At 37.3% G+C, this 12869-nt stretch overlaps 1 long non-coding RNA gene across 1 annotated transcript; it reads right to left on the reverse strand.

Moving 5' to 3' along the window:
- Nucleotides 1-4180: 4180 nt before the first annotated feature.
- Nucleotides 4181-11462, reverse strand: LOC123570473 (uncharacterized). The gene is made up of 3 exons (XR_006694666.2): nucleotides 11037-11462; nucleotides 6473-6595; nucleotides 4181-4560 (listed from the first exon to the last, which is right to left on the reverse strand). It is a non-coding gene; the product is annotated as an uncharacterized lncRNA (long non-coding RNA).
- Nucleotides 11463-12869: the final 1407 nt, after the last annotated feature.

Genomic DNA, 12869 nt, shown 5'->3' on the forward strand with positions numbered 1-12869 from the left:
GTGATTGAGACCCCAAGGGAGGCAAATCCATACATCAAAGTTAATTCTTTGCACACCCTCCTTTCTCAGTCCATCACTCTTTCACCAATCAGCCCACTCTTGAAGTCATCCTCACAGGGTTAATCAGAATTCTAGACAGAAATATATTTATAATTAAGCATTACTTAGACTACACTTTGACCCACTTCCTTGTAACTGAAAGTCACAGGAACACCAGATCTTGACCATTTGTATGTCACTGTTCCTATAGATAGGATCCTGACATTAGAATCATAAGGCTTTTGTTTAAGAATTGCTTAAGATGTTTTTCAGATCCTGAATTCCAGCAGAATAGCTGATACTATCCAGTTTGAAGACTCTCACAGAGGAATGAAATCAGCATGATAATTCAGTTTCTTTATCTTCCTGTCCCATGACTTCACCTTGCACCTTTCGATCAATCAACAATCTCCACACTTTGGCCCACTCCAAAATCATTAAAAATTCTAGCCCCAAGCTCTTTGGGGAGATGGTTTTGAGGTCTCCTCCCATCTCCTCATTTGGCAGCTCTACAATTAAACCTCTTTCTCTCCTGCAACCTGGTGTCTTGGTGTATTGCCTTGTCGTGCACACTGGGCAATGAACCGATTATAGTTCCACTCTTAGAAGGGCAGGGATTGAGGCACAGCATTTTAAGGGAGTGAAACAGACCATTCAATGGTTTGTGGAGTTAGAAACCTAAAGGCATCCTTATTTTAAAATCATCTGTATTAGACCCAGAAAAAAATATCAGGAAGGATTTAGGTTGCTTTAACTTTTTGAAGCCCAGTCTGATAACATATAAAATGAGTGAATATTCTGCAAAATTTTTGAGAACCAATGCAATAATTTATATGAGAATAAATTTTCATTTTGTTTTACTTAACCTTAGTTGTGTCAGCAAAACTGGTTTTGCATCTAATTGAAATCTCACAAACAATATTTATGACTTACGTAGTTTTTATTTTATCCCACAGCATTACCACTGTTAAAGCCATGACAAGTAGAGAAAAAAGTAAAAAGGCAGATTTAAATAATGTGATCTGCAATGCTAAGAATGCTCCTATTCCGAAAAGGCCAGTGACAATATCAAACTTCACCTGAGCCCTGTGCTCCTGAAAAACAGGGACAACAGGAACAGCCAAGAAATCTTCCCATCCATTTTGTGTTCCTGGAAGGGCTTAGTGCAAAGGACCACCCTTTTCCATATGGCTTGGATAAGAGTCAAAGATTACCTCTTGTACCTATGACAAAGCCAGATATTTCCATCCTCCGCATTTCCATTCTTTGTCTCACAAGCAATTAGCTGAATGGTTTGTCTCTACTAACCTATTGGAACAAAATGTCCATTAACTTATCTAGATTTTAATCAAGTTTCTCTCCTTAACTCAGGCCTGTGAACCCTGGCCTATCCTTGAGTACTGAAATAAGGAACAACCCCTCTTTAACAGCCCCTCCTAGGCTTGGTTGACCTCAAGGAAAAACATTCCATAACAACTGTCCAATCATATCACCCTCATATACCACTCCCCACACCTAATATTTTCTGGCCTTGTTTTAAAAGGGTACCTGAGATTTGTTTTAATCAGGTATGATAAAATACACAGACGTGAAAGTGATTGGTATTGAAAAAAGGCTTTTCTAGTCATTGATCCCTAAAATCAAGAGGCACAGAAGGACATGCAGGGCCATATGATGGAGCACCAGGGTTCGTCAGGAGGCAGAGGCAGTGGGGGGTGATATGGTTTGGCTCTGTGTCCCCATGCAAATCTCACCTTGAATTGTAATAATCCCCACATGTCAAGGGTGGGACCAGGTGGAGGTAATTGAATCATAGGGGTGGTTTCCTTCATGCTGTTCTCATGACAGTGAGTGAACTCTCATGAGAGTTGATGGTTTTACAAGCATGTGGCATTTCCCCTAATGGCTCTCACTCCATCCTGCTGCCCTGTGAAGAAGGTGCCTGCTTTACCTTCTGCCACGATTGTAAGTTTCCTGAGGCCTCCCAAGCAATGCAGAACTGCGAGTCAATTAAACCTCTTTCCTTTATAAATACCCGGTCTCAATGGAACAGAACAGAGTCCTCAGAAATAATACCACACATCTACAGCCATCTGATCTTTGACAAACCTGAGAGAAACAAGAAATGGGGAAAGGATTCCCTATTTAATAAATGGTGCTGGGAAAATTGGCTAGCCATAAGTAGAAAGCTGAAACTGGACCCTTTCCTTACTCCTTATACGAAAATTAATTCAAGATGGATTAGAGACTTAAATGTTAGACCTAATACCATAAAAATCCTAGAGGAAAACCTAGGTAGTACCATTCAGGACATAGGCATGGGCAAAGACTTCATGTCTAAAACACCAAAAGCAACAGCAGCAAAAGCCAAAATTGACAAATGGGATCTCATTAAACTAAAGAGCTTCTGTACAGCAAAAGAAACTACCATCAGAGTGAACAGGCAACCTACAGAATGGGAGAACATTTTTGCAATCTACTCATCTGACAAAGGGCTCATATCCAGAACCTACAAAGAACTCAAACAAATTTACAAGAAAAAAACAAACAACCCCATCAAAAAGTGGGCAAAGGATATGAACAGACATTTCTCAAAAGAAGACATTCATACAGCCAACAGACACATGAAAAAATGCTCATCATCACTGGCCATCAGAGAAATGCAAATCAAAACCACAATGAGATACCATCTCCCACCAGTTAGAATGGCGATCATTAAAAAATCAGGAAACAACAGGTGCTGGAGAGGATGTGGAGAAATAGGAACACTTTTACACTGTTGGTGGGATTGTAAACTAGTTCAACCATTATGGAAAACAGTATGGCGATTCCTCAAGGATCTAGAACTAGATGTACCATATGACCCAGCCATCCCATTACTGGGTATATACCCAAAGGATTATAAATTATGCTGCTATAAAGACACATGCACACGTATGTTTATTGCAGCACTATTCACAATAGCAAAGACTTGGAATCAACCCAAATGTCCATCAGTGACAGATTGGATTAAGAAAATGTGGCACATATACACCATGGAATACTATGCAGCCATAAAAAAGGATGAGTTTGTGTCCTTTGTAGGGACATGGATGCAGCTGGAAACCATCATTCTTAGCAAACTATCACAAGAACAGAAAACCAAACACCGCATGTTCTCACTCATAGGTGGGAACTGAACAATGAGATCACTTGGACTCAGGAAGGGGAACATCACACACCGGGGCCTATCATGGGGAGGGGGGAGGGGGGAGGGATTGCATTGGGAGTTATACCTGATGTAAATGACGAGTTGATGGGTGCAGCACAGCAACATGGCACAAGTATACATATGTAACAAACCTGCACGTTATGCACATGTACCCTACAACTTAAAGTATAATAATAATAAATAAATTTTAAAAAATAATAAATAAAAAAAAAAATAAATAAATAAATAAATAAATACCCGGTCTCGGGTATTTCTTCATAGCCATGTAAGAGTGGACTAATACAAGGGGAAACCAAGAACAAAAGCCGTTATTTTGGTTTCTGCAGGAAGAAATGGATAAGCAGGTGTAGAGGTGGCTAGTCTGAATAATTTCAGCAAACTCTGCAGCATGTTGGCTGTTCCTATTTGTCTGGTTCCTAGTCCTGGGGTGATTAGGTCAGAGGAATAGTGGCCCATGTGTAAAACCCTGTGAGATCTTAATAAAGGAGGTGGTAAAGGCATGGGCTCCAGATTGATTGTCTTGCATATGAAAAGTGTGTTCATTAACATGTGAATTATTTACTGTCTCTAGGAATTGGTTAGCTCTGGGAGAGCCAATCCCTCCAGGGCCAGCAAGGGCCCAACTGTCAAAGCATCAAAAATACAGAATACAAAGACATGATTTGCCTTATAAACATGACTATTAAGCACTCATTGACTCCGCTCTACAAAAGAAAAGATTATTTTGCCTGACCTCTGGGATCTTTGCTGATATCATGGTCACAATAGTCTCCCTATTTCTATTAATATAATCTTCCTTTCTTTTATTTCAATAACCTTTTGAAAAAATCTTTCTTTACCCATGTCTGGATTTCTTTTTTATTCCATACTAAGGACACTGACCATTAGGTTCAGCTTAGTCACTTCAGTAGGTTTGGGAGGTGTGTTGGGTTATGGCAGATGGGCCCAATGCAGGTCTATATGAGATTGAGCCTGCTACCTTATGATTTATGAGAAGAAAATCTTTTATTTTAAAGAGTTTCATCAGAGTTAGTATATTAGTTTCCTATTGCTGTGGTAACAAATTATCAAACATGTAGTGGCTTACAACAATACAAGTGTATTATCAAACAGTTATGGAGGTCAGGAGTCTAAATTAATCTTACTGGGTATCAGCAAGGCTGGTTCCTTCTGGAGGCTGTAACCATTTTCAGCTTCAAGAGGCTGCCCCCACTCCTTGGCATGTGGCCCCCTCCGTCTTCAAAGCCAGCAATGGTCAGTTAAATGTCTCTCATATTGCATCACTCTGCCTCTTCTGCCTCTCTCCTCCACTGTTAAAATACACTTGTGATTACAGGGGACCCACCCAGAAAATCCAAAATAATTTATTTATTTATGTATTTATATGATTTTAGAGATAGGGTCTCCCTATGTTGCCCAGGCTCGTCTTAAACTCCTGGCCTCAAGCAATCCTCTCACCTCAGCTCCGAAAGTGCTGAGATCCCATGCTCAGCTTATTTGTTTTAAGTTCAGTTAATTAGCAACCTTAATTCCATCTGCAACCTGAATTTCCCTTTGCCATATGATGTAATGTATTCATGGTTTGCAGGGATTAGGGCCTAGACATCTTTGAGAGACCAATTATTCTCATTATAGTCTGGCAAAAGTGCCTCATGAATGCCGGCCTATTCAGGCCCATCAAGGTTGGCCTTACTTCTCCACCAAATGAAAAATAATCTGAGATGTTCCATTGAAATAACTATTGCATAAAGGAAATCTGAAAGTATTAAAAATTATTTCAACAGAGAAAAATGGCATAGATCTGGCTCATACATTTTGAGATTTAATGTCAGAAACAGAATTTTGATTGTATTATTTATAGAGTTTTGTAGATTTATATAGAACAAATGAATTAAAAAGAGGATTGTTGGCCGGATACGGTGGCTCACGCCTGTAATCCTAGCACTTTGGGAGGCTTAGGCAGGCAGATCACAAGGTCAGGAGATGGAGACCATCCTGGCTAACATGGTGAAACCCTGTCTCTACTAAAAATACAAAAAATTAGCCGGGTGTGGCAGCGTGCGCCTGTAGTCCCAGCTACTTGGGAGGCTGAGGCAGGAGGATGGTGTGAACCTGGGAGGCGGAGCTTGCAGTTAGCTGAGATCGCACTGCTGCACTACAACCTGGGGACAGAGTGAGACTCCGTCTCAAAAAAAAAAAAGGATTGTCACATCAGCAGGAACCTAGCACTTGCCCAAGTTTCCTGCCTCCGTTTCAATATTCGTTTCTATGTAATCACTGTAGGTACTTCAACATCATTGACAAAGCAAAGGTTTCATGAAACAGAAACAGAAAGTGGCAAAGTTGGAATTTGATCACAGGTCCAGCTGTGAGACATTGAGTCAGCTACTGGAAAATGATGATATAATTATCTACCATGAAATATTTTGTGGTATTCATTAAGATACATTTAAATATATTATATTAGAAAATGTAATCTACATTACCTTTTCAAAAATAATAATTTCATATGTAAAAATGATTTTTATCCTCAAGGTCCTTGTTTCTCCCATCTGAACCATTGTTTTTGTAACTGTGTTTCTGCTTTCACTCCCACCTATCTTTAATCCACTTCACCCAACTGGATTTAAAATATGATAAAATTTAAAATTTTAATTGAATCGTGCTGTCCTCAGTTAAATTGCTTAGAGATTTGACATTGCATATTACCTTATCTAAAAGGATACATTAATCCATTAATTCAATTAACATTTATTATCTTAGGCTTTTTCAAATAAGTTAGTGAGCAAGCCACAATTCCAGAACTTATGGATTTCAGAAAATATATCTATTTTTCCCCCTAAAGAGTCAATTATAGTCCAAGGCCACACCAACCTCCACTCACCTGGTCCCCACTGTACTCTGAAGAGTCAATTATAATCTAAGATAATATGACTAGGAAAAAAACGTAGAAATAATGAGCATAAAGAGTGCCTGCATAAACACCTTTATATGGGTGTGCGTGAGAGAGAGAGAGAGAGAGGATGGCTAAGAAATCATGTTACATGATATAAAAACATGATAGAGACCCATAGGAAAATAAAGGGCTTGATCAATTCCACGTGCACAGCAACACTGCACTTCAAAGCAACTCTCCTCAGCAGGGCCGAAGACCCTGCCTTTGGCTGCAGTGCCTGTGGATTCCATTATTGTGCGTTTTCCTTTTGGTAAAGGTAAACTTACCAAAGGTAAAGGGACTATCTGGTCAGTTTTCTAAAACAGGCACTTTTTCTTGTAACATGATTTGTTTTAAGAGCTCTTCTAGTATTTGGTCAGAAGCTTCAGGCAATATCACAAAAGCTGTAACTGAAAGAAGGTGACACAGAAGATTAGTCACTTTTTACAGGTGTATGGGCACTTTTTACGAAAATGTTGATTCCATATTGCTTTCCTCAAAGGAATCCTAAAGAAATTTTTTCATATCAACGTAAAACCCTGTGGTGTAGGAGAAAGGAAATGAACTTTGAAGAGAAATCACTCACATTTCAGCTCTTATATTAACAAGTTGCTTGAGCTTTGGCAATTAATACCCTTTCTGAATCTCCTTTCTCACCTTTATACAGATAATGTCTGCATCAAAGGCTTTTCTTATAAGGTTTAAATATGTCCTACGCATTGCTTAAGAAATACCCAATCCATTCTCTTCTACATCTATACTCCTTATTTGAATTATTTGGATAATTTTTTATAAGTTGGCCCATGTTTGGAAAGAAGAGTCTGGAATTCTTATAGAAATTCTTACAAGACTAGAAGTTTCTGGATGGTATAGTCTAAGAAATGAAGTATTTCAAAATATTTTTATTTAACCTATTTCCAGAAGGATTTTCAGTAGCTATAACTCTAGTTTTAAATTTAAAAATGCTTACAATCAGGAACCATAATTATTCTTTTTTTTTTTTTCTTAATTCTTAGTACTTAAGTCAGTGCCTGACACATGGAAGGCAGGCCACAAACACGCTGATAAAATAGCAAAATCATGTTATGAAGAGAACTGATAGAATAAATATGCAGGTAAATAAAAATAAAATTAAAACTAAAGCTTATCTCTCACGTATCTATCTGGTAATCAGGAGTATTAGACTAAGAACTGTCATCATTATTGATATATTTTAATATTACTGTATTATTTTACAAAGCACTTAATACAAGTTAATAACCATAACCGTACTTGGCTTTTTTTCTAAACTTCTTTTATGAGAGGTGAAGCAATTTGGATTCAGTAGTTCTCATTATTCTTTGGGATGACAGACATACATTTATCTGAAGAAGAAACTGAAAAAAATTTAACTCAAGATATCCTCTCAAAACAGAGCATGTTGTCATTACATTATTAGTTTGGTGAACAAGGCCAATTGCTACTCAAAGCCTTTTTATAAGCAACAGTATCCAGAAATATATATATGTCTATAGTGGCCAAGGTCAAGCTTATTATATTAAAAACATGTATAACACATCTACAAGGAGCTTGTATAACATTACCTGGACCAAGTAACTTTTTGAAGCTGTAATCTGGTCTAATTTGCTACTGTGCGAAGCTAGAGGATTGAATAATTCTCATTCCTTCAAATTGAGTAAAGCCACAACTAATTTTGTATCACCAGAAAATTCTCAGTCATCTTGAACTGAGTTGTCTAATTTCTGTGCTTGCAGTGTCCTGGTGGTGGGTTCAGTGTCCATGCTTCTTGGTTATGTCCCCTGTCCCATAGGGTAATTCTAACACCACGAGGCTTACCTGCTACTGAGCTCTCTTTCTGCCTGGTTCTTCCTGTAATAACGAATAGTTTCAAGTTCACCTTAATTTCCTACATATAGGATTCCTAGGTTTGATCTTGAGGTTGGCAGGAGTCCTGAGTGTGTCCTTCCTATAATAATGAATAGTTTCAACTTCACTTTAATTTCCTACATATAGGACTCATAGGTTTGATCTTGAGGTTGGCAGGAATCCTGAGTGTGTCTATACTTCGTTCCTCCTTTTCCTTATATCCAGTTCTCTTCTCAGCTCATTCTAACACATTGGACTTTGTATATAGCTATAGCTCCTTACATCATTGCCCACTTGGAAGTTTCAAAGCATCTTTGACTCATGCTACATGAAGTCAAGCTCATTATTTCTACTAAATAAAACCAAACAAAAGCACATTATCCCATCTGTGCTGCTCTCCCTCCATTCCATCCTCGGTGTATTTCTAGCATTTTTTTTTTTTTTTAAATTATAGCCATGGGAACCTACCATGGAATCTTAACTACATACATGCAATTTGTATTTTTATGACTATAATCCCTATAGACACAAGGGCTTGCATGGCCTTTCTGCAAGTGGCACCACATTACTCTTGGCTTTCTGCTCAACAGTGATTTGCCTTTCCCATCTCTAAGCCTTTTCATGTGTTAATTCCTTTATGTGGAAAGACTCTTCCCCATACTCACCTTTAATTCACAATGATCTAGTAACTTTTTTCAAGATATTAGCTCAAACTGTAAGAACATCTTGCAGAATTGCCTTATCAGGTCCTATTCTTCTATCATTTGCCCTCAAAAGTCAATATCTGTTTCCTTTCTGACATATACCAGAATATTATTTATATGTGTGTGTATGTGTGTGTATACTATATATATGTTTGACTAAAATAGTAAATACATATTTAATTAAAATAAAATATAAAATAAATAATAAATATATATTTAATTTCAGTGCCTGTCATCTGTACTAGACTATGATATCCATTAAGGGTAGGATATTTTCTGCCGTCTTCAAGTTGAATCCACAATGTCTTGCCCACTCTCTGGGACAAAGTTGGCACTCAATAAATACCTGGTGAATAAATAAATGTTACTCAAAAATAACCAAACACATTTAAAACCATTGTATAACATTCTAAAGTATAATTTACAAGAAGGTTAAGTCATGACTCAAACAAATATAAAATGGTAATCTGTCACAGATTATGGGATATTAATTAATGGGAGAACCAGTAAGATGCTAAAATTAGGCTTAAAGGTTAATCTGAAAGATGAAAGTATTATCAGGCAATCAGGGATGCTAAAATAAATGTAATAATAGATGAAAGACTGGCTAAAATCGCATAAGGTAATATAATGTTTGGCAACATCTTTTCTACATACAGATTGGATAATCAATTATGTTTTTTCAGAACTATGCTCATTTTTATTGTTATAGACAGTAATCATTTGTATGATTTTTTTTTCAACTAAACTTCTACTCACTATAGAGCTACATATTATAGATGAGTCAATAAGAAAGATAATCAAAGGTGTTTACCCTACAGAATCAGGTAATCCCCCAGGGAGGCCCCACCCCTCTGAGGGAACAACCAGTCATCTCCCTTGCCCTTTGACAAGTATTTGACACCTTTTCCTAAGAGAAAAACCAATTTATTCACTTCTGTAGAATTTACTTATTATATTCTCACCCCATTACCAGAAGCCAAGACTACTATTTGAATAAAGCTATTGTTACCCCTGGTAAAGCTTAATCTTTAGATCTCCAATCCAAGAAACTGTCTCTTAATCCAATTGCCAAAAGGTGTTCGAATTCTTTTGTATTAAGTAAAAATTCAAGGCATCCATGTAAAGGATTTTGTTAGAAAATGTTATGTAATTTACCCACTATTTCTCTTATCACATTTGTCTCTTTTTGGATGGCAAGGCTGACAGTATTGAAACAGTCAAATCTACATTTCTCACTTACATAAATATTTCACTGAATCTAGCCAACGGATCAAGCAAGATATGGTTATATAAATCATTGCAAAAATATTTTTATGAAAATGAAAATAAAGGCCAGAAGGGTTAATTCTCCCAAAGTACTTTGGCACAATGGAAACAACAACAACAAAAAGAACATTTCAAACCAGAAGGAACACAGCTCAATGTATGCAAATGGGTGGTTGTGATGATTAAACAGTGGAAGTAACCCGCTGAAGGTTATACTTTTAATAAGCAATGGAATTTGAACCCCTGTGCTCGACTGCATGCCCAAGCTCTTAACACTTTACTAACAAAAAGAACATTAAAAGGCAGGGAGAGAGAACATTCATGTTCCTATCCTGGTTGTTCCCCAAACTAGCGGGTGGCTTAAGGAAAGTTACTCTAGCACTCTGTGCTTCAGGTTTCTTGCCTTTGGCAGGGCAATGGTAATAACTCATGACTCACTGTTGGGGCTATGGTGAGGACTAAATAACACATGCGGAGACCTCAAAGTAGTTACTTAATAAATATTAGTGTTATACTTAGTATTTTTCAACTTTTTTTTTTTTTTTTTTTTTTCTTTTTTTGAGACGGAGTCTCTCTCTGTCGCCCAGGCTGGAGCGATCTCAGCTCACTGCAAGCTCCGCCTCCCGGGTTCACGCCATTCTCCTGCTTCAGCCACCCGAGTAGCTGGGACTACAGGCGCCCGCCACCTCGCCCGGCTAGTTTTTTGTATTTTTAGTAGAGACGGGGTTTCACACTGTTAGCCAGGATGGTCTCGATCTCGTGACCTCGTGATCCACCCGCCTCGGCCTCCCAAAGTGCTGGGATTACAGGCTTGAGCCACTGCGCCTGGCTTTTTCAACTTTTTATTAATAGCATTTCAAGAATAGTGAAATTCTTCCATTGTAGGGAAGATCAAGAACTGAAAAATCCTTACAAATACTGGAAAAACAACGTTATTTGCCTAGGCATTAGTGACAATTAAATGAGTTTTTAATGTCTCTCAAACATAAACAAACAAACAACAAAAACTCACCTTTCCCTATATAGCTGCTTTTACTTTCTTCCTCTGGCTGCTGCTGCTTCATCTCTAAAGTGAAACCTTTTTCAGCAAATCACACCCAGAAGCTCTGCAGACCCGGAGCTCATTGTGTAGAACCCTAGTTTTATACTCTCTCATATTAAACTTGAGGACAGAAGTTTCAACAATGATTGCTGGAATAAAATGAACAAATCAACAAACTGAATGTTCAAAACCTGTGTGCTGGCTAGCAGACTTAGCAAATGAATATAGTTACCACCTCATTTCTTAAGCCAATAGGCAAAGATTTGTTATGTATGTTGTCCTCAATGTCCATAGCTTGATTTAAGATGATTTTTTTCAGGAATAAATTATTAACCCAATGTCTTGTTTGGTAATTTGTTTATGTTCTAAAACCATGATGCATATTTATTAATCTACTCTGGCACACAAAGATAGTCAGTATATTCTAAGTCATTATAGAAAGAAAATGCCCTTAACATATGAAAAGAAACATTTTAATCAGAGGGTAAGAAAGCAACTGAAATAAAGACAAATACATGAATTAGATTAATCAGATGTTTTAATTATAGTTTTTAAACAAATATAAGCCTTTTAGCAGGTCTTGTATTTCCATGGACGTCAGTATCCTCATCTTAAAGATTAAATTACACGTTGCCTCCAGTTCCTTGAGGTTTAAATAATTTATCATTTTATAAAATACGTAAGCTATCCAAAGATTTCCCCCACACAAATACACACTCCCTCCTAGTCTTAAGCCTAAGATAGGAGGTCCAGCCTGCCTTTGTCATTTGGGAAGTGGTTCTGGTTCTCATCAGAAGACATACTGTGGGAATATCTCAGCAAGTGTGAAGAGGCTTATCTATCGTTGCCCTCAAGAACTCTATGGTTTTTTATGTTAATTGGATTGCCCACTTATAAATCCAAACTAGGCTGTGCAGATGTCAGCTCAACCAATAGCTAACCTCTCCTTTCTGTCCAACTATTAATAGAATGAGAATTGAATGACATAAGTGAACTGACTATATATAGAGAAAGTATTAAAATAGGGAGCATAGGCTTATTGCTAATACTTTTTTGAAGCCACCAGAAGCTGGGGCCCATCTCTGTTCATATGTATGAGATTTCTGAAAATAAATCCCTTTTTCAGTTATGAGAAATAAATATCTCCTTGTTTGGCTGGTGGCTGTTACTTTTCCTTTGGCTTTTGACAAGTTTATAAAAGCAGAAACTAACTCACATCGTCTCCAAGAGAGGTAATTTGTCAAATATTAGGATTCATATCAAGGCAGTCCTGAAATAATAAAAATATATACTATATTCACATATCCAGTCACATAAAAAAGCTAGATTTTAGGCAATTGATGCTGAAAGCATTCAAGTATTTTCACGTGGTGCATGTGGCTACCTTTTCTAAGACAGCCTTCTTTGATTAAGTTGGTGGCATCTTGCATTTCTGCTATTACAAAGTCAAATGATTTGCTATTGATTTTGCTTTGAACCTGAAGTAATGATATGGTGCTGGCACACATTATAATGAATGTGAATAGGAGTGTGGCCCCAGGGTTTATTCTCAGAGTAAGCCTTTTTCCCATGTAGCCAATGGGGATTATTTTTAAATATTAAATAAATTTGAAAAGATTCATGTTATCTTCTTGTTCCCAGTAAGCCCAGTATTTTCAAGGTGCTATATTAAGATGAGAGAAAACCCTCAGATATAAGTAATCCTACTGGAAAGATTATATAGGATTTGGTCTAATCCTTATTTTTTTCCCACATTTTTTATCTTTGACTTTCATCAAACTAAATCAATGAATATGACTAGTA

The sequence above is a fragment of the Macaca fascicularis genome, chromosome 20 (assembly GCF_037993035.2).
Source record: "Macaca fascicularis isolate 582-1 chromosome 20, T2T-MFA8v1.1".
In the NCBI taxonomy this organism is placed as follows: domain Eukaryota; kingdom Metazoa; phylum Chordata; class Mammalia; order Primates; family Cercopithecidae; genus Macaca; species Macaca fascicularis.